The following is a 27,028-nucleotide window of genomic DNA, read 5'->3' as shown; positions in this document are numbered from 1 at the left end:
CCGAGGACAAGCAGAGCTCTGTACACCGAGGACAAGCAGGGCTCTGTACACCAAGGACAAGCAGGGCTCTGTACATCAAGGACAAGCAGGGCTCTGTACACCAAGGACAAGCAGGGCTTTGTACACCGAGAACAAGCAGGGTTCCGTACACTGAGGACAAGCAGGGCAATGTACATCGAGGACAAACTGGGCAATGTACATTGAGAACAAGCGGGGTTCTGTACACCGAGGACAAGCAGGGCTCCGTACACCGATGACAAGCAGGGCTCCGTACAACGAGGACAAGCAGGGCTCCGTACACCGAGGACAAGCAGAGCTCTGTACACCGAGGACAAGCAGGGCTCTGTACACCAAGGACAAGCAGGGCTCTGTACATCAAGGACAAGCAGGGCTCTGTACACCAAGGACAAGCAGGGCTTTGTACACCGAGAACAAGCAGGGTTCCGTACACTGAGGACAAGCAGGGCTCCGTACACTGAGGACAAGCAGAGTTCTGTACACCGAGGACAAGCAGGTCCCTGTACACCGAGGACAAACAGGGCTCTGTACACCGAGGACAAGCAGGTCCCTGTACACCGAGGACAAGCAGGGTTCTGTACAGCAAGGAAAAGCAGGGCCCTGTACACCGAGAAGAAGCAGGGCTCTGTAGACAGTGGACAAGCAGGGCCCCATACACTGAGGACAAGCAGGGCTCTGTACACCAAGGAAAAGCAGGGCTTTGTACACCGAGGACAAGCAGGGCTCTGTACCCCGAGGACAAGCAGGGCTCTGTACCCCGAGGACAAGCAGGGCTCTGTACACCGAGGACAAGCGGGGCCCTGTACACTGAGGACAAGCGGGGTCCTGTACACTGAGGACAAGCGGAGCTCTGTACACTGAAGACAAGCGGGGCTCTGTACACCGAGGACAAGCAGGGCAATGTACATCGAGGACAAGCTGGGCAATGTACATTGAGAACAAGCGGGGCTCTGTACACCGAGGACAAGCGGGCCCTGTACACCGAGGACAAGTAGGGTCCCGTACACTGAGGACAAGCAGGGCTCCGTACACTGAGGACAAGCAGGGTTCTGTACACCGAGGACAAGCAGGTCCCTGTACACCGAGGACAAGCAGGGTTCTGTACAGCAAGGACAAGCAGGGCCCTGTACACCGAGAAGAAGCAGGGCTCTGTAGACAGTGGACAAGCAGGGCCCCGTACACTGAGGACAAGCAGGGCTCTGTACACCGAGGAAAAGCAGGGCTTTGCACACCGAGGACAAGCAGGGCTCTGTACCCCGAGGACAAGCAGGGCTCTGTACCCCGAGGACAAGCAGGGCTCTGTACACCGAGGACAAGCGGGGCCCTGTACACTGAGGACAAGCAGGGCCCTGTACACTGAGGACAAGCGGGGTCCTGTACACTGAGGACAAGCGGAGCTCTGTACACTGAAGACAAGCGGGGCTCTGTACACCGAGGACAAGCAGGGCAATGTACATCGAGGACAAGCTGGGCAATGTACATTGAGAACAAGCGGGGCTCTGGACACCGAGGACAAGCGGGCCATGTACACCGAGGACAAGTAGGGTCCTGTACACTGAGGACAAGCGGGGTTCTGTACACTGAGGACAAGCAGAGTTCTGTACACCGAGGACAAGCAGGGCTCCGTACACCGATGACAAGCAGGGCTCCGTACAACGAGGACAAGCAGGGCTCCGTACACCGAGGACAAGCAGAGCTCTGTACACCGAGGACAAGCAGGGCTCTGTACACCGAGGACAAGCAAGGCTCTGTACACCGAGGACAAGCAGGGCTTTGTACACCGAGGACAAGCAGGGCTTTGTACACCGAGAACAAGCAGGGTTCCGTACACTGAGGACAAGCAGGGCTCCGTACACTGAGGACAAGCAGGGTTCTGTACACTGAGGACAAGCAGGGCTCTGTGCACTAAAGACAAGCAGGGCTCTGTACACGTAGGACAAGCAGGGCTCTGTACACTGAGGACAAGCAGGGCCCTGTACACTGAGGACAATCAGGGCTCTGTACACTGAGGACAAGCAGGGCTCTGTACACTGAGGACAAGCAGGGCTCTGTACACTGAGGACAAGCAGGGCTCTGTACACTGAGGACAAGCAGGGCTCTGTACACTGAGGACAAGCAGGGCTCTGTACACTGAGGACGAGCAGGGCTCTGTACACTGAGGACAAGCAGGGCTCTGTACACTGAGGACAAGCAGGGCTCTGTACACTGAGGACAAGCAGGGCCCTGTACACTGAGGACAATCAGGGCTCTGTACACTGAGGACAAGCAGGGCTCTGTACACTGAGGACAAGCAGGGCTCTGTACACTGAGGACAAGCAGGGCTCTGTACACTGAGGACAAGCAGTGTTCTGTACACTGAGAACAAGCAGGGCCCTGTACACTGAGGACAAGCAGGACCCTGTACACTGACGACAAGCTGGGTTCTGTACCTGAGGACAAGCAGGGCCCTGTACACTGAGGACAAGCAGGGCTCTGTACACTGAGGACAAGCAGGGCTCTGTACACTGAGGACAAGCAGGGCCCTTTACAATGAGGACGAGCAGGGCTCAGTACACTGAGGACGAGCAGGGCTCTGTACATTGAGGACAAGCAGGGCTCTGTACACGGAGGACAAGCAGTGTTCTGTACACTGAGGACAAGCAGGGCCCTGTACACTGAGGACAAGCAGGGCCCTGTACACTGACGACAAGCTGGGTTCTGTACCTGAGGACAAGCAGGGCCGGTATGAGAGAGAGAGCAGGGTGGCGGGCGCACTGATCGGTGGCACAGTGAACTCCGAAGTGGCGCTGCTGTGCTTAGACGTGAGGTCACGTCACCCCCACAGTGACGTGATCTCATGTCTAAGCGCAGCAGCACCACGCCGAAGTTCAAAGCCTCTCTCCCAGGCAGCCACTGCGGTTCTCTTACAGGGCTGCCATGGCTGTGTAGGAGATGCAAGCAAGCAGCACCGTTCTCCGGGCCTAGGTGTGTGCTTGGCCCGGGTGTCGGGGCAATTAAAAAAATATTTTTTTTTATTTACTGTGAAAGGCGGCGGACAGCGGGCCCTTTTCCCGGCTGGGCCTTCGGACGACGGACGAATGGACCGGGTGGTCAGTCCGCCCTTGGGCTAAACAATTAAAAATTTTGATCGGGAAAGGCTGCTGACATATTTTTAATTACAGCAGCCTGCAGCTCTCTGATACACCAGGGGTCTCAAACTCAAATTATCTAGGGGCCACTGGAGGTAGCAGCTGGGTGAGGCTGGGCCGCATGTGTCCCTTACATATAATGCCCCCATCATGCGCCCCTCATCATCCACTAGCAACCCCCCTATTCCCCCTACCCCAGTGTGGTAATAGCATGAGCTGACAGATGATGGTGGTGCTACTTCTGGAGGTTTCAGAATTAGGTAGGCAGCAGGTTCCCCACATTAGGTAAGCAGCAGGTTCCCCACATTAGGTAGTAGCAGGTTCTCCACATTAGGTAGTAGGAGGTTCCCCACATTAGGTAGAAGCAGGTTCCCCACATTAGGTGGTAGCAGGTTCCCCACATTAGGTAGTAGCAGGTTCCCCACATTAGGTAGTAGCAGGTTCCCCACATTAGGTAATAGCAGGTTCCCCACATTAGGTAGTAACAGGTTCCCCACATTAGGTATAAGCAGGTTCCCCACATTAGGTTGTAGCAGGTTCCCCACATTAGGTAGTAGCAGGTTCCCCACATTAGGTAATAGCAGGTTCCCCACATTAGGTAGTAGCAGGTTCCCCACATTAGGTAGAAGCAGGTTCCCCACATTAGGTAGTAACAGGTTCCCAACATTAGGTAGAAGCAGGTTCCCCACATTAGGTAGAAGCAGGTTCCCCACATTAGGTAGAAGCAGGTTCCCCACATTAGGTAGTAGCAGGTTCCCCACATTAGGTAGAAGCCAGTTCCCCACATTAGGTAGTAGCAGGTTCCCCACATTAGGTAAGCAGCAGGTTCCCCACATTAGGTAGTAGCAGGTTCTCCACATTAGGTAGTAGGAGGTTCCCCACATTAGGTAGAAGCAGGTTCCCCACATTAGGTGGTAGCAGGTTCCCCACATTAGGTAGTAGCAGGTTCCCCACATTAGGTAGTAGCAGGTTCCCCACATTAGGTAATAGCAGGTTCCCCACATTAGGTAAGCAGCAGGTTCCCCACATTAGGTAGAAGCAGGTTCCCCACATTAGGTAGTAGCAGGTTCCCCCACATTAGGTAATAGCAGGTTCCCCACATTAGGTAGTAGCAGGTTCCCCACATTACGTAGAAGCCGGTTCCCCACATTAGGTAGTAGCAGGTTCCCCACATTAGGTAGAAGCAGGTTCCCCACATTAGGTAGAAGCAGGTTCCCCACATTAGGTACAAGCACGTTTCCCACATTAGATAGTAGCAGGTTCCCCACATTAGGTAGTAGTAGGTTCCCACATTATGTAGTAGCAGGTTCCCCATATTAGGTAGGAGCAGGTTCCCCACATTAGGTAGTAGCAGGTTCCCCATGATAGGTAGTAGCAGGTTCCCCACAATATTTAGAAGCAGGTTCCCCACATTAGTTAGAAGCAGGTTCCCCACATTAGGTAGTAACAGGTTCTCCACATTAGGTAGTAGCATGTTTCCCACATTAGGTAATAGCAGGTTCCCCACATTAGGTAGTAGCAGGTTCCCCACATTAGGTAGTAGCAGGTTCCTCACATTAGGTAGTAGCAGGTTCCCCACATTAGGTAGTAGCAGGTTCCCCACATTAGGTAGTAGCAGGTTCCCCACATTAGGTAGTAGCAGGTTCCCCTGATTAGGTAGTAGCAGGTTCCCCACATTAGGTAGAAGCAGGTTCCGCACATTAGGTAGAAGCAGGTTCCCCACATTAGGTAGAAGCAGGTTCCCCACATTAGGTAGTAGCAGGTTCCCCACATTAGGTAGAAGCACGTTTCCCACATTAGGTAGTAGCAGGTTCCCCACATTAATTAGAAGCAGGTTCCCCACATTAGGTAGTATCAGGTTTCCCACATTAGGTAGTAGCAGGTTCCCCACAATAGGTAGTAGCAGGTTCCCCACAATAGGTAGAAGCAGGTTTCTCAAACTCAAATTATCTAGGGGCCACTGGAGGTAGCAGCTGGGTGAGGCTGGGCCGCATGTGTCCCTTACATATAATGCCCCCATCATGCGCCCCTCATCATCCACTAGCAACCCCCCTATTCCCCCTACCCCAGTGTGGTAATAGCATGAGCTGACAGATGATGGTGGTGCTACTTCTGGAGGTTTCAGAATTAGGTAGGCAGCAGGTTCCCCACATTAGGTAAGCAGCAGGTTCCCCACATTAGGTAGTAGCAGGTTCTCCACATTAGGTAGTAGGAGGTTCCCCACATTAGGTAGAAGCAGGTTCCCCACATTAGGTGGTAGCAGGTTCCCCACATTAGGTAGTAGCAGGTTCCCCACATTAGGTAATAGCAGGTTCCCCACATTAGGTAGTAACAGGTTCCCCACATTAGGTATAAGCAGGTTCCCCACATTAGGTTGTAGCAGGTTCCCCACATTAGGTAGTAGCAGGTTCCCCACATTAGGTAATAGCAGGTTCCCCACATTAGGTAGTAGCAGGTTCCCCACATTAGGTAGAAGCAGGTTCCCCACATTAGGTAGTAACAGGTTCCCAACATTAGGTAGAAGCAGGTTCCCCACATTAGGTAGAAGCAGGTTCCCCACATTAGGTAGAAGCAGGTTCCCCACATTAGGTAGTAGCAGGTTCCCCCACATTAGGTAATAGCAGGTTCCCCACATTAGGTAGTAGCAGGTTCCCCACATTAGGTAGAAGCCAGTTCCCCACATTAGGTAGTAGCAGGTTCCCCACATTAGGTAAGCAGCAGGTTCCCCACATTAGGTAGTAGCAGGTTCTCCACATTAGGTAGTAGGAGGTTCCCCACATTAGGTAGAAGCAGGTTCCCCACATTAGGTGGTAGCAGGTTCCCCACATTAGGTAGTAGCAGGTTCCCCACATTAGGTAGTAGCAGGTTCCCCACATTAGGTAATAGCAGGTTCCCCACATTAGGTAAGCAGCAGGTTCCCCACATTAGGTAGTAGCAGGTTCCCCATGATATTTAGAAGCAGGTTCCCCACATTAGTTAGAAGCAGGTTCCCCACATTAGGTAGTAACAGGTTCTCCACATTAGGTAGTAGCATGTTTCCCACATTAGGTAATAGCAGGTTCCCCACATTAGGTAGTAGCAGGTTCCCCACATTAGGTAGTAACAGGTTCTCCACATTAGGTAGTAGCATGTTTCCCACATTAGGTAATAGCAGGTTCCCCACATTAGGTAGTAGCAGGTTCCCCACATTAGGTAGTAGCAGGTTCCTCACATTAGGTAGTAGCAGGTTCCCCACATTAGGTAGTAGCAGGTTCCCCACATTAGGTAGTAGCAGGTTCCCCACATTAGGTAGTAGCAGGTTCCCCTGATTAGGTAGTAGCAGGTTCCCCACATTAGGTAGAAGCAGGTTCCGCACATTAGGTAGAAGCAGGTTCCCCACATTAGGTAGAAGCAGGTTCCCCACATTAGGTAGTAGCAGGTTCCCCACATTAGGTAGAAGCACGTTTCCCACATTAGGTAGTAGCAGGTTCCCCACATTAGGTAGTAGCAGGTTCCCCACATTAATTAGAAGCAGGTTCCCCACATTAGGTAGTATCAGGTTTCCCACATTAGGTAGTAGCAGGTTCCCCACAATAGGTAGTAGCAGGTTCCCCACAATAGGTAGAAGCAGGTTTCCCACATTTGGTAGTAGCAGGTTCCCCACATTAGGTAGAAGTAGGTTCCCCTGATTAGGTAGTAGCAGGTTCCCCACACTTGGTAGTAGCAGATTCCCCACATTAGGTAGTAGCAGGTTCCCCACATTAGGTAGCTTTGTCGTCTCCCCCCCCCCAGACTCTCACACACTTACACACACAGACAGACAGACAACCACACATGCACACACACATAGACAAACTTACCTGTCCTGCGCTGCGCTCCTCCTCTCTGGCAGCGGCCTGACAAGTCTCCTGTGCAGGTCTGCGGAGGGACATCACATACGCAACGTCCCTCATCAGACTCGTGCCGGCCAACTGGAGACGAGGAGGAGGAGGGTGGGGTAAGTGAAGCCTTCCGGCATTTAGCACTGCTTGCCTGAAGCAGGGCTAAATGACTGGAGAAGTTACCTGCCCGGCGCCCGGAACTGCATGTCCAGGGCGTCGGGCAATACAAATTACACATACCTGGTGCGGGCCACAAACTTTAGTTCCGTGGGCCGCAAATGGCCCACGGGCCGGGAGTTTGAGACCTCAGAATTACATGATTTAGGCGGCCGCAATGCCCCTTTTAGTGCGAGGCCTTAGGCGGCCGCCTTAATCGCCTAATTAGAGAGCCACCTCTGGATGACTTTAAGTTTATTGTTTACTTTGAATGCCATCATAGAATAGCATGTAGTGGCTGTGTCGTGTCTGTGTGTTACTCTACCACAAGCTGCTAATGCTGCAACCAACTTGTGGTTACATAGTTACATAGTTCATGACGTGGAAAAAAGACACAAGTTCGAATTCAAGCTATATACCTGCTGTGTCCCTACTGTGTTGATCCAGAGAAAGACAAAAAACCTTTATGAGGCTGATGCCAAGGGCAAAATTCCTTCCTGACTCCAATATGACAATCAGAATAAATCCCTGGATCCCAATCCCAATAAATCTAATATCCATAACCTGTAATGTTATTACTCTCTAGAAATGTACTCAGGCCCCTTTCAAACTCTTTTATTGAGTTTACCATGACCACTTCCTCTGGGAGAGAGCTCCATAGTCTCACTGCTATCATAGTACATCTGTGCTGGTGTAGAAACCTTCTTTTCTCTAGTTCCCCTTATAGATACATTCCTGGGTATAAATAGATAATGGGAGAGATCTCTATACTGTCCTCTGATATATTTTCACATAGTTATGAGGTCACCCCTAAGCTTTCTTTTTTCTAAACTACATAACCCTAATTCTGATAATCTTTCTGGTTACTGTGGTCCTCCCTCTCTGCTTCCCTGACAGCAATTACACAATCTTCCTGCACACAATTCAGACTTTTAACAACAGGTTCCCTATTTGGCATTACACACCAATGGTAAAGCCTCAGAATATACTAATGAAAGTACTAAAGAAGGTAATTGAAGCTACCTTTTCCAGCTACATCTTCCCTCTCCTGAGTTTGATGCCCAGATATCATTGGCTCCTTACATTGTCAGCAGATTCTTATCCTCTATATGAAGACAATAAATATATATTGGAAATGTCCCCATTTTGGGGTTCAAATAGCTTATTGATTTATTTTAATTAACTCTTTTTACTGGTCAAATGGAAAAAATGCAATTTTGTCATGATTTGTTTGCATTTTAAATTTACACCGTTTACTGTATAGTATTCTGTGGGCCAGTACAATTACAGAGATACCAAATTTATATAGGCCAAATTACAAGTTTACAGTCTATGTTAGGACCAGTTTTTATTAAAAACACTTGTAGTTCTCATTGGTACCATTTTTTAATATGTCACCTCCCTGATTTTCAGAAATCGTGGTAACACCATGCCATTTTTTAAGCAATTTTGAAAAAATGTGTCAATAATAAAATGAGAAGGGAAAGTGGCCATACTGGGCTGCTTCTATACAAAACAGACAGCCACTCACTCTCACATGAAGCTGCTGCACTGTCAGCTCCAGGCTACCTTCCTCTTCCCGTGTTGGAGGTGAAGCCATATGTCAGGGACACTGGTTCCTCCCTGTGCCGCTGCCTGTCTCTGCAAATGAAACATAGAGCAGAAGCAGCATAGGAATATTAATAGAAAAAGGAATGTCATGAAAAACAATCTGGGAGGGCAAGGCTCATTAGGCTTGGTGGCATCACCCCAGGGTACGAGGAGTACAGTCCTCTACCCCTCCCACCCCATAACTCTGCCACACACTGTGCCCTCTAAATATAACCCTGCCACACACTATAGCCTCTGAATATAATACTGCCACACACTATGCCCTCTGAATATATCCCTGCCACACACTGTGCCCTACAAATATAATACTGCCACACACTGAATATAACCCAGCCTGACACTGCACCCTCTGAATATAACACTGCCAAACACTGTACTCTTTGTATATAATACTGCCACACACTACAGCCCCTGAATACAACCCTGCAAGACATGGTACCCCCTGAATATGATACTGCCACAAGCTGTGTCCCTGATATTAACCTCCCGCACACTGTACCCTCTGATTATAATCCTGCTTCCTCTTCATAGACTTGTATGTAACTTATCTCTCAGTGAGCTGCTAGTTCATCTTGTAAACATAGGCCTGTATTGATGTATGTAATATATAGAGAGGGTAGAGAGGCACCACAGGAAAACTTTCCACTAATTACTCCACTGGAAAGGCATCCAAGGCAGGTCTATGTGGGCAGTCAAGGAAACGAGGCCGTACAAAGCACATCTCAATGCGTGAAACTGACGACGGTTGCCTCTGAGTGCCCCACACTGGACCTGTACTTCCCATGTGCTGGTATCAGAGTGAAAATTTAACAGGGGTAAAGAGAAAAGAAGCACAATTTTCTGATGTGCTGTATTGCAAACAATCTGATATTTGCTTGTACTATTTATTCATCCAAAGTTTGTTGAAATGACAGTGGACATTTAAATGTAATAGGCATCTTGAAGAAAGCTTGATTAGCTAGTGTGGTTAAGGGACTTTCTGGATTGGGACTCTTTCTTATACTAGGACTGTAATGCATATGTATTACCTATGATCCTTATTTTCCTTATTTTATGTGAACATCAATAGATTGGTCTTTATATTAATGCATGATGATTATTAGTTGGTTTTAGCCAGGGAACATCAATGTGGAATATTATCTCCAGAAGAAAGCCTCAAACCATACAAAGGAAAATATTTTACAAATGAATAGCTGGGAGATTGGTCATTCATTATGTGGATTTATTGCACAATAATTGTGCTCTCTGGTCTAGACAGATACTAAGCGGTACAACCTTGGTCAAGTCTTTTATAGAGCATGGTAGAATGATATAGATCTGTGGGTCAGAGCCCTACCCAAATGCAGCCTGCACTAAGAACTCGATTAATGCTTAAAAAATTGAAAGATTCTTCATGTATTCATCAGGCATCATTGCCAGGATTTTAGCAATGTCAAATTATCAATACTGGAATATAGACTGAAGAATGTATGTAAGAATAGAGTCACAGAACAATTCTCTTAATCCTTCAATTCAGTTATTACTTTATCTTTCTTATACAGTACAGTATGAGGGGAATGCATCAAAATCCCTTATATAAGCCCCTTATTGCTGCATCTATCCCCCAGGTTGCTACACTCAATTTACTAAGCATGCACACGTCTTGGTAAATTTGTGCGCACCCTTTGAGATCAACTCATCTCTTCTATGTTGCGTGCTAAAGAGGAACACACGTATACAATTCTGCTTTCTGAAAATTAGGTATGTGTACTCCGAGGTGGTGTATATTTGCGCTAGAAAAGGGCTTTTGCACATTTTTTGTGCAGTAAAATCAAAAGGACACAGTTAAAGGGGTACTCCGCCCCTAGACATCTTATCCCCTATCCAAAGGATAGGGGATAAGATGTCAGATCGCCGGGGTCCCTCTGCTTCGGACCCCGGGGATCCCCGCTGCAGCACCCCGCTATCATTACTGCGCAGAGCGAGATTGCTCTTCGCGTAATGACGGGCAATACAGAGGCCGGAGCATCGTTACGTCACGGCTCCACCCCTTGTGACATCACGGCCCGCCTCCGTCAATACAAGTCTATGGGAGGGGGCGTGACGACCGCCTGCCATAGACTTGCATTAAGGGGACGGGCCGTGATGTCATGAGGGGCGGAGCCATGACGTCACGCTGCTCTGGCCCCTGTATCGCCCGTCATTACGCACAGAGCAAACCTGCTCTGTGCAGTAATGATGGCGGGGTGCCGCAGCGGCGATCCCCGGGGTCCTCGGCAGCGGGACCACGGCGATCTGACATCTTATCCCCTATCCTTTGGATAGAGGATAAGATGTCTAGGGGCGGAGTACCCCTTTAATAAATCCAAGTCTACAGGATAAAGTGCTCTATTGTAAACATGAATGTAGAAATCGCTATGAAGAAATCTATCAAACTCGGCGCACAAAAAAAGCGCAAGGAGATGCTTTGCGCAACATTTTGCGCACAAATATACACCGGAAAAAAACTCTATATCCTATGATAAATCTGCACCTATGTGGTTATATATGCACACGGTATATATAACAAACTATCAGAATTTACAGATTGGATGAAAAATTAAAGAAGGATTATAGTACATATGATTAAATCTTACTGATTGAAAACTGAATTTAAACTATGTTCAAATACTATAAGTACAGTATATGTATCCAGTACTAGGATTACAGAAACAGTCGTAGAGCAGCACACCTGTGATGTTTAGTGGGCAAAGTGCTATGAACAATTCCTAGAATTATTTCCTAAAAACTGTAAACACAGAACAACCTGGTTATCCAGGTTTTCTTTCAAATTTATGCCTTAAGTGCTTTACTTGCCTTACTTGTGTGGGTATACACCCACAAAGAAAAATTTAGTCATTTCAAAATAATTATAAACTTTATTAGATCAAAAACATAATATGCAAAGGAGCAAAATAACAACACATGGGAAAAGCAAAAACACTGCCCAGGAACCTGCGCTGTCACATGGAATAAATCTATGGCAAAAGTATGATGACAATATTGCACTAGGGAAGGTAGCTATAGTTGATATTGCACTAACCCTGTAACTAGATGACGGTATATACATAAGTCACACTATAAGGTGGACTAAGGGGAGTGTGCAAGATAAATGCATAAAGTGCTGTAGTAAACATCAAGAAATTACCAACCCAGAAAAGTGCAATGTGCAAGTGCAGAATGTAAGCAGCAGACAGCTCACAGGGTCCAAGGCAGCGTCACCCCAACACGCGTTTCGGTGGGAGTCCTAGTACATGCTGCTACACTTTGGGGGTGATTACAGTAATTAAGAGATAGTGTATGGGGGTTTATATGTTACCCCCCTATTTCTTCCCCCCTATCCATTAAGTGTTTGTTGGTTTATTCTTACTTGTGTGGGGTAGATCGACTCCTTTTTTGTAATATCATGGTCCCCCCCAGGTTCAGCATTCCTCTGGACTCTAGATGACTGTTGTCTCAGGCCTTTCCCAGAATCCCGTTCGGCTCGAGACAACTGCTGATGACAGGGGCTGTGGCACATTGAGCTGGATGTCACATGTCATTGGGGAGCTGGCTTAGTTTCTTCTTGTCTTCCCTGACAAGCCAGATGACATGTGACATCCAGCTTAATGTTCCAGTGCCCCTGTGATCAGCAGTTGTCTCGGGCTGAACAGGATTCTGGGAAAGGCTTGAGACAACAATCATCCAGACATTGGAGGAATGCTAATTCCAAATTAAATTACAAAAAATGGCTGATCTATCCCTTTATATCTAAGGCAAGTAAAGCACTCAAGACATAACTTGGCATCACAGGCAGGACAGTGTGAAGTTAAGAAAACCTGAAAATACTGGAAAGTATTTCTACCTGGGTTTATTATATATGCGCATTGAAAGTGTTGAGAAAGAATGCGGGAAAGGCATCAAAGAACAGGTTATGTTTACTTTCTTGGTTTAATCAATCAGCATTTTTACCTGTGTTTAACAAAAATATGCATTAAAAGTGAAAGTTGACTGGCAGTTATTCTGCCACTTGACTACCTGGTGAGTGCCCAATTACCCCAAAATACAAATATAACCTCCAAATATTTTTCGATAAAATTCAAATGTCTCTTAACTCCTTAATGACCAAGCCCATTTTCACCTTAAGAACCAGGCCAATTTTATCTTTGCGTTTTGTTTTTTTCCTCCTCGCCTTCTAAAATCCATAACTCTTTTATATTTCCATCTACAGACCCATATAAGGGCTTGTTTTTTGCGTGACCAATTTTACTTTGTAATGAAACCTCTCATTTTACCATAAAATGTACGGTGAACCCAAAACAAAATTTTTTTAGGGAGGAAATTTAAATGAAAACCAAAATTTTGCACATTTTGGAGGGGTTCGTTTTCACACTGTACAATTTACGGTAAAAATGATATGTGTTCTTTATTCTGTGGGTCAATACAATTAAAATGATACCCATGGCTAGATACTTTTATATTTTTGTACCGCTTAAAAAAAAATCTAAAACTTTTGGTACAAAATCAGTAATCTAAAATCGCCCTATTTTGACCACCTATAACTTTTTCATTTTTCCATATATAGGGTGCAATGAAGGCTCATTTTTTTGTGCCGTCATCTGTACTTTTTTTAGATATCACATTTGCATATATAACATTTTTAGATAATTTTTTATTAATTTTTTTGAATAAAATGTGACAAAAAAGCAGCATTTTTTGACTTTTTTATTTTTTACGTTTACGCCATTCCCCATACGGGATCATTAACATTATATTTTGATAGTTCGGACATTTATGCACGCGGCGATACCAAATATGTTTATTTTAAAAAAAAATTTACGCTGTTTATGGGTAAAATGGGAAAAATGGACAATTTTCATTTTTATTGGGGGAGGGGATTTTTCACTTTTTTTACTTTTTATTTTTACATTTTTCAAATTTTTTTTAACACTTTTTATGTCCCCATAGGGGATTATCTATAGCAATCCTTTTATTGCTAATACTGTGCAGTGCTATGTATAGGACACAGCACTGCTCAGTATTATCGGTGATCTTCTGCTCTGGTCTGCTCGATCTCAGACCAGAGCAGAAGACCCCGGGAGACGGCCGGAGCCAGGTGAGGGGACCTCCGGCCGCCATGATGGATAATCGGATCGCCGCGGCAGCGCTGCGGGCGATCCGATCATCCAATCAAAGTACCGCAATGCCGCAGATGCCGTGATCTGTATTGATCATGGCATCTGAGGGGTTAATGGCAGACATCCGCGCGATCGTGGATGTCGGCCATTACGGCCAGGTCCTGCCGTGTATGACGCGAGCACCGTTCCGATGCTCGTGGTCATACACAGGACGTAAATGTACGTCCTGGTGCGGGAAGTCCCGCCAAGCCAGGACGTACATTTACGTCCGTGGTCGTGAAGGGGTTAAAGGAATGATTGGCAGCTGAAGGGGTAGAGGAAGGTTTTTAGTACAAAGAAGGTTTATAGTACATTTGACTAATTCTTATTGATTGATAACTGAATTTAAATTGCATGTTCAAATACTATAAGTACAGTATATGAATCCAGTACTAGGATAACACGTCAGGAACAGTTGTGGAGCAACACACCTGTGATGTTTAGGGAACAAAGGTTCTATGAGCAATTCCCAAAATGATTTCTTAAAAACTGTAAACATAGAACAACCATAGAACCCCTGCCATGTCCTCTGCCAGTAAACATTTGGTGGCAGTAGAAGCTCGCCTAGGACCTGTATTAGCAGCAGACCAGTTCCTGCTGGTGGTAGCAGCAGCATCAGCAAGGAAAAGTTGTCACTGTTTTCCAGGCGTTGTGTGGTTTCAGAAGATAATAAGGCCCTTGTGGAATGAATACTTGTTCTAGATTAGAATAAGGAGGAAGAAGAGTTTGACAATATGACACTGAACCAGGTATCAGTGGATTCCTCATGGTCTACACTTACACAGAGTGGTGGAAATGTCCATCCCACACAGTCTTTTTAATCTCATTATTTGCTTCCCCCCACTATTGCTAAGTAGTAGGACAGCATTAGCCACAAGAAGGAGTTGTGTGAGGAAAGTTAGCTTTTGGAGTATGTTGCAGAGGTGGTGGAGGTGAAAGCAGTGACCAAGCATAGCACTAGTGGGACTGGTGGTGACAAGCATGGCCGTGTGATTGTAAGTCATCAGGGTGGATATTCTGAGGAGGATTTGTGTAAACGTAACTTGAGGTGCATAAAACTTAGCATTTAATAGACAATACTTTAAAAAAGTGGCAGAAAAAATACAATGTGCTTCAAGCTGGTGAGATATGCAAGGTAGCGGTATGTAATGTAATTCCAATCGTAACAGCCACAAAACAAAAACGTACAACCAAACTGCGAGTGGAAAAGCACAACCAAACTGCGAGTGGACAGAGCCTTCACGGAGTTAAGGGGCTCACAATAATACCCTCAGACCACCCAGCACATTACTGTGTTGATATAGCTTGACACGTCCTAAGGGGGGGGGGGGGGGGAGAAAGCAATGAGGGATATGTGAGCACTATGAAAAAAAAAAAAACACTGTGCTGTCCTGGGTGATAGTTACCAACCCAAGGGTGCATCGGGGGGCATAGCACCACAGGCGAGCTCACTGTGATAGTGTTATGCTGACACCCTTAAACATGTGGCTAGTGCCGCCACCAACCAGTATACGGCGGGGTACAATAATTGTCCGATTGCGGGTCAAATGGTAAAAGACCGCAAATTAAGAGCCCAAGTGAGGGGAGCGATACCAGCAGCTGGACCAGAGCTCTCCAAACTGTCACTGCAACGAGGAGATATCGCCAGTCTCTCTGTCGGGAGCTGTGAGTAGCCACATAGCGGCAGCAGAGTTTGATGTGTTGGGCTCTCCCACACACAGTACGGGCACCCTGAGTTGGTTCCCATCACAGCTCCACTTGCTTGTGCTCTTAATTTGTGGTCTTTTACCATTAGACCCACAATCAGAGAGTTATTGTACCCTGCTGTATACTGGATGGTGGCAGCACTAGCCACATGTTTAGGGGTGTCAGCATGACACTGTCAAAGTGAGCCCGCCCGAGTCGGTAACTATAACCCAGGAAAGCACGATGTTTTTTTTTCGTAGTGCTCACATACCCCCCCAGTGCTTTCTCTCCCCCGAGGACGTGCCGAGCTATATCGACACAGAAATGCGTTGGATGGTCTGGGGGTATTATTGTGAGCCCCTTAACTCCAGGGAGGCTCTGCCCTGCCGGGGTAGTGGCAACCCATTTGCTTTTCCACTAGCAGTGTGGTTGTACTTTTTCTTTGTGGATGGTTAGATTGGAATTGCATTACATACCGCTACCTTGCACTTATCACCAGCTTTTAGCACTTTATAATTTTCTGGCACTTTTTTAAGGTATTGTCTATTAAATGCTAATGTGGTGAGGGTGTGATGAGGGCAGATGGAATTACCCAAGGGGCAGGTGGCATTAACCCCTAGTTTTCGTGACGCCAGTGCATGGTTTATCCTCTAGACCACACGAAGGTGTGGATCCTGGGGGCAGATAATGAGTCCAACACCAAGTTACGGAACGGCAGCTTTACTGAGTCAGACAGATGTAAAAGATTATACAGCTTGGCTAGGCCCATGGAGGTGACCAGTGATTTCAGAGACCACAGGGCTTGCTGGGACTTAAAGTGGACTTGGACAATTTGATGCAGGCAACGCTGACTTGACTGAGACTGACTAGACAGATCTCATCCCTTTGTAGATTACCAGGTTTTGACTTTCACCTGTGGGGTAGTGGAGTTGTGGACTCGTGGCTGCGTGGTAGACTTTAGGCCTCCTTAGGACACCAGACACTCTCTCAGGACTTGACCTCACGGCAGCTCAGCAAAGACTCAAAGATAAAGAGGGAGCTCCATTCAGGGCTTATATGGGAGAAACTCTGGAGAGGTCCCATAGGTCACCCTGTAGGTCACATAGACACTGGTACCTTCCCTGTTTACAATCACATGATAATAATACCTAACCCCTTAAGGACCCATGACGTACCGGTACGTCATGAGTCAACTGCTGTCATAGCCTCTAACAACGGCCGGGATCCGTGGCTAATAGCGTGCGGCACTGATCAGGGTGCCTTGCGCTATAAACCCTTTAGACGCGGTGTTCAAAGTTGAACGCCGCATCTAAAGTGAAAGTAAATCATTACCGGTTAGCTCAGGGGGCTGTTCGGGATGTCCGTGGCGAAATCGCGGCATACTGAACAGATGTTAGACAGCAGCAGGGTCCCTTACCTTGCCTCCTGGTGTCCGATCGCCGAATGACTGCTCAGTGCCTGAGATCCAGGCATGAGCAGTCAAGCGGCACAATCATTGATCAATGGTTTCCTATGAGAAACCATTGATCAATGTAAAAGATCAGTGTGTGCAGTGTTATAGCCCCCCATGGGAGCTATAACATTGCAAAATAAAAGTGAAAAAAAAAGTGAATAAAGATCATTTAATGCCTTCCCTAATAAAAGTTTGAATCCCCCCCCTTTTCCCATTTAAAAAAAAAAAAACAGTGTAAATAAAAATAAACATATGTGGTATCGCCGCGTGTGGAAATGTCCGAATTATAAAAATGTATCATTAATTAAACCGCACAGTCAATGGCGTAGGCGCAAAAAAATTCCAAAGTCCAAAATAGTGAATTTTTGGTCACTTTCTATATCATGAAAAAAATTAATAATTTAAGTCCTACCAATACAAAAATAGTACGACTAAAAACTTCAGATCATGGCGCAAAAAATTAGCCCTCAAACCGCCCCATATGCGAAAAAATTAAATAGTTATAGGGTTCAGAAGATGACAATTTTAAACATATACATTTTCCTGCATGTAGTTATGATTTTTTTCAGAAGTATGACAAAATCAAACCTATATAATTAGGGTATCATTTTAATCGTATGGACCTACAAAATAAAGAGAAGGTGTCATTTTTACCGAAAAATGTACTGTGTAGAAATGGAAGCCTCAAAAGTTACAAAATGGGTTTATTTTCCAATTTTGTCTCACAATGATTTTTTTTCCCGTTTCATCATAGGTTTTTAGGTAAGTAGAATTGGTGGCACAAAAAATAAGCCCTCAAATGGATTTTTAGGTGCAAAATTGAAAGAGTTATGATTTTTTAACGGTAAGGAGGAAAAAATGAGAATGCAAAAACTGAAAAACCCCGGGTCCTTAATGGGTTAAAGGTATACAGCAATATATGTACAGGGTGGGCCATTTATATGGATACACATTAATAAAATGGGAATGGTTGGTGATATTAACTTCCTGTTTGTGGCACATTAGTATATGTGAGGGGGGAAACTTTTCAAGATGGGTGGTGACCATGGCGGCCATTTTGAATCAAACTTTTTTTTTTATAGGAAGAGGATCATGTGACACATCAAACTTTTTGGGAATTTCACAAGAAAAGCAATGATGTGCTTGGTGTTAACGTAACTTTATTCTTTCATGAGTTATTTACAAATTTCTGACCACTTATAAAATGTGTTCAATGTGCTGCCCATTGTGTTGGATTGTCAATGCAACCCTCTTCTCCCACTCTTCACACACTGATAGCAACACCGCAGGAGAAATGCTAGTACAGGCATCCAGTATCCGTAGTTTCAGGTGCTGCACATCTCGTATCTTCACAGCATAGACAATTGCCTTCAGATGACCCTAAAGATAAAAGTCTAAGGGGATCAGATCGGGAGACCTTGGTGGCCATTCAACTGGCCCACAACGACCAATCCACTTTCCAGGAAACTGTTCTTCTAGGGATTCTCGGACCTGACACCCATAATGTGGTGGTGCACCATCTTGCTGGAAAAACTCAGGGAACGTGCCAGTTTCAGTGCATAAAGAGGGAAACACATCATCATGTAGCAATTTCGCATATCCAGTGGCCTTGAGTTTTCCATTGATGAAGAATGGCCCCACTATCTTTGTACCCCATAAAAGTTTGCCTCGTCACTGAACAAAATCTTCTGAAGGCAATTGTCTATGTTGTGAAGATACGAGATGTGCAGCACCTGAAACTACAGATACTGGAAGCCTGTGCTAGCATTTCTCCTGCAGTGTTGCTATCAGTGTGTGAAGAGTGGGAGAAGAGGGTTGCATTGACAATCCAACACAATGGGCAGCACATTGAACACATTTTATAAGTGGTCAGAAACTTGTAAATAACCCATGAAAGAATAAAGTTACATTAAAACCAATAAGTTTGATGTGTCACATGACCCTCTTCCTATTGAAAAAACAAAAGTTGGATTCAAAATGGCCAACCTCAAAATGGCCGCCAAGGTCACCACCCATCTTGAAAAGTTTCCCCCCTCACATATATTAATGTGCAACAAACAGGAAGTTAACATCACCAACCATTCCCATTTTATTAAGGTGTATCCATATAAATGGCCCACCCTGTACATTACACTGGATAACATAGGCACTTAAGATGATACATAAGACACAAATACAGGGGTGGGGGTGGGGTTCAGGGGTCACTGACATGGAGTCTGCCTGACAGGGCAGCAAGGATACAGGAGTGCAAATGGGCCACCACACTAAGTTTTATGCACCTCAAGTTACATTTACACAACTCTTACTGCCTTGAGTCAATTGGGCGTCCAGATTGCCCATTTATTGATGTGTTTGCTAATTTATTGATGTGCTGAGGGGGAGCAAGGAGCCAATGATCAGACATCAATAGTTAATGGTGAATTTGGTAGCGGGGACAATGAAGAGGAGTTTGATAATGACCATGTAGTGTTGGACAGGACGTGGGAACCAAGTGAAGAGGAGGAGACATGTTAAGGGCTGGAGGGTAGTGGTCCTTTATGCAAAGAAGAGCATAGCCGAGGTAGGGCCAGAACACTTGTCAAAAGTAACAGACCTAGGCCTGCTGGTCTGATCAGTTTAGGTGACAAAGGGGGAGATTTATCAAAACCTGTCCAGGAAGAGGAAAAGTTGCTGAGTTGCTCATAGCAACCAATCAGATCACTTCTTTCATTTTCAAAAAGGTTGCTATGAGCAACTCAGCAACTTTTCCTCTTGGCAGGTTTTTATAAGTCTCCTACAATGACACTGCTGCATTAGTAGGCTTGAGGAAAAAAAGACTTCCAGAGGAGGGCCACAAAAGGAGGAAGGGTTGGAAAAAGCCATTGCTTCTTCATTTGCCAGACTCAAAACATGTTGCTACTTCTGAAAGGGAGAATTTTTGCAACTGTTGGAAAAATATGTAATACGTAGTCTTAGAACCACTTTAAAAGTACTTAAAGGGGTAATCCGGAGGAAAAATTTTTTTTTTTTTTACAATCAATTGGTGCGAGAAAGTTAAACAGATTTGTAAATCACTTCTATAAAAAAAAATCTTTATCCTTCCAGTACTTATTAGCGGCTGTATACCACAGAGGAAATTCTTTTCTTTTTGGATTTCTTTTCTCTGTCTGTCAACAGTGCTCTCTGCTGACACCTCTGTCCATGTCAGGAACTCTCCAGAGCAGAATAAAATCCCCACAAACCTCTCCTGCTCTGGACAGTTCCTAAAATGGACAGAGGTGTCAGCAGAGAGCACTATGGACAGACAGAAAAGAAATCCAAAAAGAAAAGAATTTCCTCTGAAAGATTCAGCAGCTAAGAAGTACTGGAAGGATTAAGATTTTTTAATAGAAGTAATTTACAAATCTGAATTGAGGTAGAAAAAAAGCCATGGTCACACATCTACATATTGTGTTTTGATCTAATTGCTTCTCAGCATAAATTCAAAAACTAACAGGTTGTTAGTATACATTTTGATCAAAAGGTACAAGCCCACTCGCCATGTCAAGGCCACCTAATTTGAGTGGGTCCCTAATGTCCCTAGCATAAAATGGCGTAGCACTGGGCAGCGACCACCATCGCCGCAACACCAATGCCACAGGGGGAACGACCCACTGGCAGAGCGGCCCCTACGCCACTCTAACCAGTCCATGGGTCGCACCTCCCCACAGACACGGCACCACGGCAGCCACGGCTGCCGCACAGCACCACACCAGTGTGAACAGGGTGTAAAAGCTCACTTACCATGCTCTCCCAGTCAGACTGGGAGGCTGCTAGGAAAGAAAAGGCCCTTGTGTAGCTAACTACTACTTATATAGGGTTGGGCTGAGGGGTGGGGAAGAGTGCAGACACATGTTAAAACAAAAAAAAAGAGGGGATAGAAAACACAATGTGAATTCAGGTAGAAAAAAGCCATGGTCGCACATCTACATATTGTGTTTTGATCTAACTGCAATTTACAAATCTGTATAACTTTTTGGCACCAGCTGAATAAAAAAAAAAAGTTTTTCCCACCGGAGTACCTCTTTTAATACATTTCTACGTGACCCTAGCAATGTTTTACAGAACATGTTTTGAGGCTTATTTCATTGCTAGTTCACAGAGAACCTGTTCCCCGCAAACCAAATTTCCTTCCCTTACCTATTGATCAAAGTTGGGACCACCCCTTTCCCTAATGATCAAAACAGGCCCCCACTATCACAGTTGTTATTACATGTGATTAAAGTTGTGTGCCCCCTCCTCTCCTTATTGCCAACAGGGCTCTCATTTTCCTCAGTGGTCACAGCAAGACTTACTAAGGACCTTTTCTATTGATCAGTTGTTTCCCCCACTGTGGTAGTGTTTACAACACTGTGCCCTGTCCCCAAGATCTCCCACTTGCTCTCTTAGGCTGGGTTCACACTATGATTTAACTACACAGAATCGGATACGACTGGGGGGAGCAAAAATCAGGTGCTCCCGTATCCCAGCCGGACCGAGCCTGTATCTAATTCATTTCAATGAGCCGACCGGAGTCATACCGGGACTCCGGTCTGCTAATTTTTGCCCGTATCCGGTTTTCTGACAGGACCTAAAACGGTGGTATGCCACGGTTTTAGGTCCGGTCACAAAAACTGGATATAGGGCAAAAATGAGGTGCCCGGACACAACGTTTGACGCCGGTCGGCTCATTGAAATAAATTAGATGCGGGCCGGATCAGGTTGGGATATGGGAGCGCCTGGTTTTCACTCCCCCCAAACGTATCTGGTTCCCGAATAGTTAAATCGTGGTGTGAACCCAGCTTTAATGTGAACAGTCTATTGCTATCTGCTGTATGTACTGTGGCTTCCTGCATTGTTCTTCACTACCAGAGATCGATGCAGAATTAGCACACAGTGGCTAACATTATCTCACAGCCATTATATGATCTCTCTAGCCAGCAGAGTGATCATAGTCTGCTTCTGCAGTTGACCTTGAAGCAGAGCCTACCACAGACAAGTACTGTACCTTATGGGAAATGCAGCAATCATACAGTATATTTCTCTATAGTGTGGGACTAACTCTGTAGTTTCTCTTTAAAAAGAGACATCTTGAGGCCAAAGTAATTAGTGCAGATCAGATGTACTTAACACATTTTCACATTTTGTGGGCCAGCATTCTGTGGTTTATTGGTTACATGCAAACTAGGTGGTAATATTGCTCAAACTTTTCTCAAAATATTTTAAAGCATCACTGTGATTTGAATAAACTTTTGATATGTTGCCCAGACATGTCAAAAGTTTACATCCCACTGGGTCACTCTCCTGAGATCTTCTGTGATCATAAGTAACAGTCAGGGGAATTGCATAGGAGATCTACAGTAGAGGGTGCACATTGACTAAACCAAAATCCCAGGGTAGAGTGGGTTTACCAAATCTCCAGCTATACTACGGGGCAGAGATTCTTACTTATATATTGTACTGGGTACAACATGGACCGACCAAAAAGTGGGTGGCAATGTTGGCCTTAATATCTCCTGCTGACTTATCACTAGCCTCATCACTAGGTCGATGAGGGCACACAGAACAAATACCTGACTTGCCTTATTTGGTCATATGCGCTTACTGCGTCTGGGGTGTAGGGATTACCAAATATAGAATATCCTTGAGGCCAGGGACTATGACACCTATGCTGGGAAACCCGGCTTTTCCACCTGCACATGCAGTTCAGAAGTTCTTTTGTTGGGATGGACAACATATTCTCTGCTGCCATAGTTAAAGGGCAGTTACTGACCATTGATAGATGGACTGTGGCCTTTCCAAATTCAAAGCTATCATTGATGGAATATAGCCAACTTTGGTCTTTTGTAAAGTCCCTTTCCTTTGGTCCCTCTGATGCACAATCACTGTTGACTTTCAACATTTTTTTTTTTAACTGCAGAAGCAGGCCCATGGGCATTGTTGAAATTGTACCATCTGACCATATCATTGAGCAATGCAGGCAGACCATCTTTTTTCACGATATGGGAAATAGACTTGGGAGGTCATGTCCAGCCAGGAAGAAGTGCATAAGGTATGTATATTTTCCCATGGAATGTCATCTTCTAATGTCAGGGAGAAAAACTGTAAAATCATCTACCAATGGTACCGATGTCCTGCAGCCATACAGAACGGGGAGGAAAGATAGGTGCTGGAGGTGTTGGACAGATGAGGGCACAATGATCCATTTATGGTGAGGCTACCCAAAGGTGCAGGCTTTCTGGGATAAAATCTTTTGGATTTATGAAAGGTTCTCAGATTAATAATACACGGTAGACAGCCTTGCTGTAACTCCTGCCGAGCTCATTTATTGCCTTCAAAAGGGGAGCACCAGACACTTTTTGGCTGCTGCGCAAATGGTCATTCCTTGACACTGGAGGTCTATGTCAGTTCCCGCTCTCTTGGATTGGTTCAGAGGAGTGGTTAGCCAAGGCACATGGCTGCCCTGAAGCATTTATTAAGACTTAGAGCAGTTTGGTGTTGGTTGAAATCACTGACTTTATTCAGCTTTTGTAGTGGGAATTTACAGGGGCTTGCAGTTTATTTCTATAACTTCGCTCCCCTTTTCTCTCACTTTTTCTCTTCGCTTTTGTCTGCTTTATATACATTGTCTTTCTTTTTACGTGAGGTGGGTTCCCGGGGCTAGGCTGACCATAGAGCAGAAAGCGTACAGTTTGAGGACATCTGGGGTGTACTTAGTTTTTTTTGGTTAGGTTGTTATTAAAGGGGTACTCCACTGAAAACATCTTATCCCCTATCCATAGGATAGGACATTAGATGTCTGATCACGGAGTCCTGCTGCTGGGGACCCCCGCGATCTCCGCTGTAGCACCCCTGTCATTCGGTGCACATAGCGAACTCCGCTCCATGCCCGATGACTGGCGAACACGGCTGCCACTCCCCCTCCATTCATGTTTATGGGAGGAGGTTTGACGGCTACGTATTAGCCGTCACGCCACCTCCCATAGACATGAATGGAGGGGGAAGGGTGTGACGTCAAGAACGCGTTAGCTCCAAGCTTCTGTGTTTCGGACGCTGCCAGCCTGAATTTCGCTGGGGTCCCAGCGGCGGGATAGGGGATAAGATGTTGTCAATGGAGTAAGGTAGCAGTTGGCTGAGACAGTAGCAGGTTAGGGCTGCATGTCTTCTAGAATTTAGACAGGCCTTTTTGTATTCTCTGATTTTGTTTGTTGTGACTGTTGTGTAAGTCGTGGGTATTTTGATGTATAAGCCTTGACATGTTTTTTTGTTTTATATTTTGCAAAAGTATATCTACCAAATCTCCAGTCCTTTAATGTCTCAGTAGTCTTCAGCCTCTTTGCCTCTTCTGACGAAAGAGAGGGTTGCATCCTGATGTACAATCCTCAATCTTTCTTGTTTTTAACATAGGTCACAGCACTCTCCACTACCACCTGCCATGTGCTGTCCAGACTTTCCCCAATTGGGGCCAAACCAGAGTCTTTCAAGGCTACACCCACTCAGCATAGTGGTGCAGTGCATTATTGCCACCATGTGTGACTTTTCTACCAGCATTAGTCCCATCTAGGGCTTATACCAGCACCTATGCCTCTTCTTGTGTCTGCAAGCCCTGAAAACGCTAATTCTTGTTTCTATGTAAGTCTGTTTGTTTGTCTGTCTATCTACTGTATACTCACAATTTAAACTATGAAATTTTTGTACGTTTTCCATTGTTGAGGTCTAACATTAACCTATTTTCTGCTGGATACATTTGTCTATTAGCTGACACAAGCCTTTTATTCCAGTGCAATCTTATTTATGATGTTTTTTTCCTTCAACGTCATAAAAAACCCACAAATTGCTCAGGATGGGATGTTAAGCATCTTAATGCATTTTAAGAATTAATATGCTGGATGTTTGAGTAGAGGAAGAAGGAGTCTGCTAGTACATTAGCATTTCAGAGATCCGGTTCCCTCATGCAGGAATGCATTCAAAAACAATGATATAAGCATACCTTTAGAATGAAGCCAAATATTAGCTATTGTTCAAAATTCAAGAATAATATCTCACAATAATGTTTTATTATTTGTCTTACTTAATGTTACTTAATGGCAGATAATACTGTTAAAGAAATATGCAGGGTATATAAACAATATTTACTGTATTACATATTTTGATTAGAAATACATTACCCACATCCACCTTTTGGAAACCATTTTCTATTGAATAAAAAATCATCTACAAAATAAATAAGTACAAACCATTTAATGTTCTACTGTAATAAATACAGGAGATAAGTAACAAGCTAAAATTCAAATATTATTCAGCAAAGCAAAAACTGAAAAAGGTGGATTTTAGACTACCTTTAGATGCCTACTGTATTTGATCATTGGTTTGCACTAACAGAGAATATCATATACTGTAAGTAGCCATCTTTGAAGAAAAAAAAGTCACTCCTTACACATATATGTAATTGTTAAAGCCTCATTTGCATATTAACAAAAAGACATACAGTATCTTGGTGATTAAATATTTGGAGCACTGACGGTCGGTAAAAGTTGGGAAATGTGCTGGAAATGTGCAAAGCCTAACATGTTTTTCTGGCAGATTCTGCTGTGACGCAACATGGTCAAAGTCTGAAGTCTGGAGGAAGAAGTCTAAGCAAGTCGAAGAAGGAAAGAGAACGATTCTGCATAGATGCCCCCTATTCAGGCTGCAGATACTGTTAACACAGTCATACTGTAGGGCCTCCCCACACAGTGCTCCCTCTTGGGTGTGGTCACATAATTATTATGATTAATTGTTTATATCATTTTTCATTTCTAATAACCAGGTTATACTTATTTCATATTAAGGTTTTATATTTTATTACTGACATAACTAGAATAATTAGAATACAGACAGAAAAAAAAGGGAAAGGCCATGTCAAGATTCACTGAGGAGTAGTGACAATAATAGATTTAATGTCAAAATATATTGTGCTGTGGGACCACTTTCCAACATTTGATTTGTTAATGCAGCGGAATTGAGTTACAGTATATTTTGGTAGAGATGTCAGGGTTCCTTTCATAAACAAAGTCATGTGATTTACCGTATGTTCACAATATTGAATTTTTTTTAATAAAAACTAAATATGTCATATTTTTGAGTGATATTTACATAAAGTACTTTTTATTTTAAGAGCTAGATGAAATATTCATATTAATGCAAAGTTTAAATAAAAGTTCTACTGTGTTATGAATATTGTACTTAACCTCTTCATGCTGCAGCTATTTTTGGTGATAGTATTTTAATTATTTCCTTTTAGCTGGGTAAGTAACATTTTAATTTTTCAATTGGCAGTACATATGATAGCTTTTTTTTCTGTGAGACAAGCTGTACTTTTAATGCCACCTTCATTTTACCATATGAAATATTCTGGAAGAAGCAAATAAAAAAAAAAAAAAAAAATTAAAAAAAATAACATTTGTGTGCTAAAATGGAAAGATTTTATAGAAAATAAAGGAAAACAAGATGGTGCGCACCTGGTGAAGATCGTCAGGTATATGGTGAAAATGGTATACGAGAAAAATCACCTCTTACCAGATGGTGTTATGCTAAGAGCACAAAACCTATGGTTGCGGTATCAGCAAATGGTCAGCTGCACACAGGTCCCGCCGGTATAGAACCATCAAGGATGCGGAGTTGGAGAGTGGAGTGCAGGAGGTCTATTGTTTAAAAGGTATAAAAAACATCTCATTAAGTCCTTTTGGGGCTATGGTGGACATCTTGTAGATTCAATAGGTTTCCAGACTGTTCGAACCTGTTGTTGGCATCAAAAGGAACAGAGTAATTTGGTGTAATATGGATTGGGTCAGGATTTTCAGGATGAAGTAACGTGCAATGTTTGGAGAGACCGTGCAGGAGGAACTTTTTCCTGATATTTAGACGATGTTGGTTTAATTTTAGATGGAGTGGTTGGGTCGTCCG

The 27,028-nt window shown here is 44.6% G+C and overlaps 1 long non-coding RNA gene across 1 annotated transcript in view; it reads left to right on the top strand.

Annotated features, from left to right (window-relative positions):
- The window catches only part of LOC130356044 (uncharacterized), a 43,094-nt gene extending 16,847 nt beyond the window's left edge, over positions 1–26,247 (top strand). The window contains exons 3-5 of the long non-coding RNA XR_008888752.1: positions 17,841–17,930; positions 24,491–24,715; positions 25,667–26,247. This is a non-coding gene — a long non-coding RNA (uncharacterized LOC130356044). The remainder of the gene's footprint in view (positions 1–17,840; positions 17,931–24,490; positions 24,716–25,666) is intronic.
- The last annotated feature ends 781 nt before the right edge of the window (positions 26,248–27,028 follow it).

The sequence above is a fragment of the Hyla sarda genome, chromosome 2 (assembly GCF_029499605.1).
Source record: "Hyla sarda isolate aHylSar1 chromosome 2, aHylSar1.hap1, whole genome shotgun sequence".
NCBI classification, from domain to species: domain Eukaryota; kingdom Metazoa; phylum Chordata; class Amphibia; order Anura; family Hylidae; genus Hyla; species Hyla sarda.
This window is presented reverse-complemented; position numbering and strand designations above follow the sequence as displayed.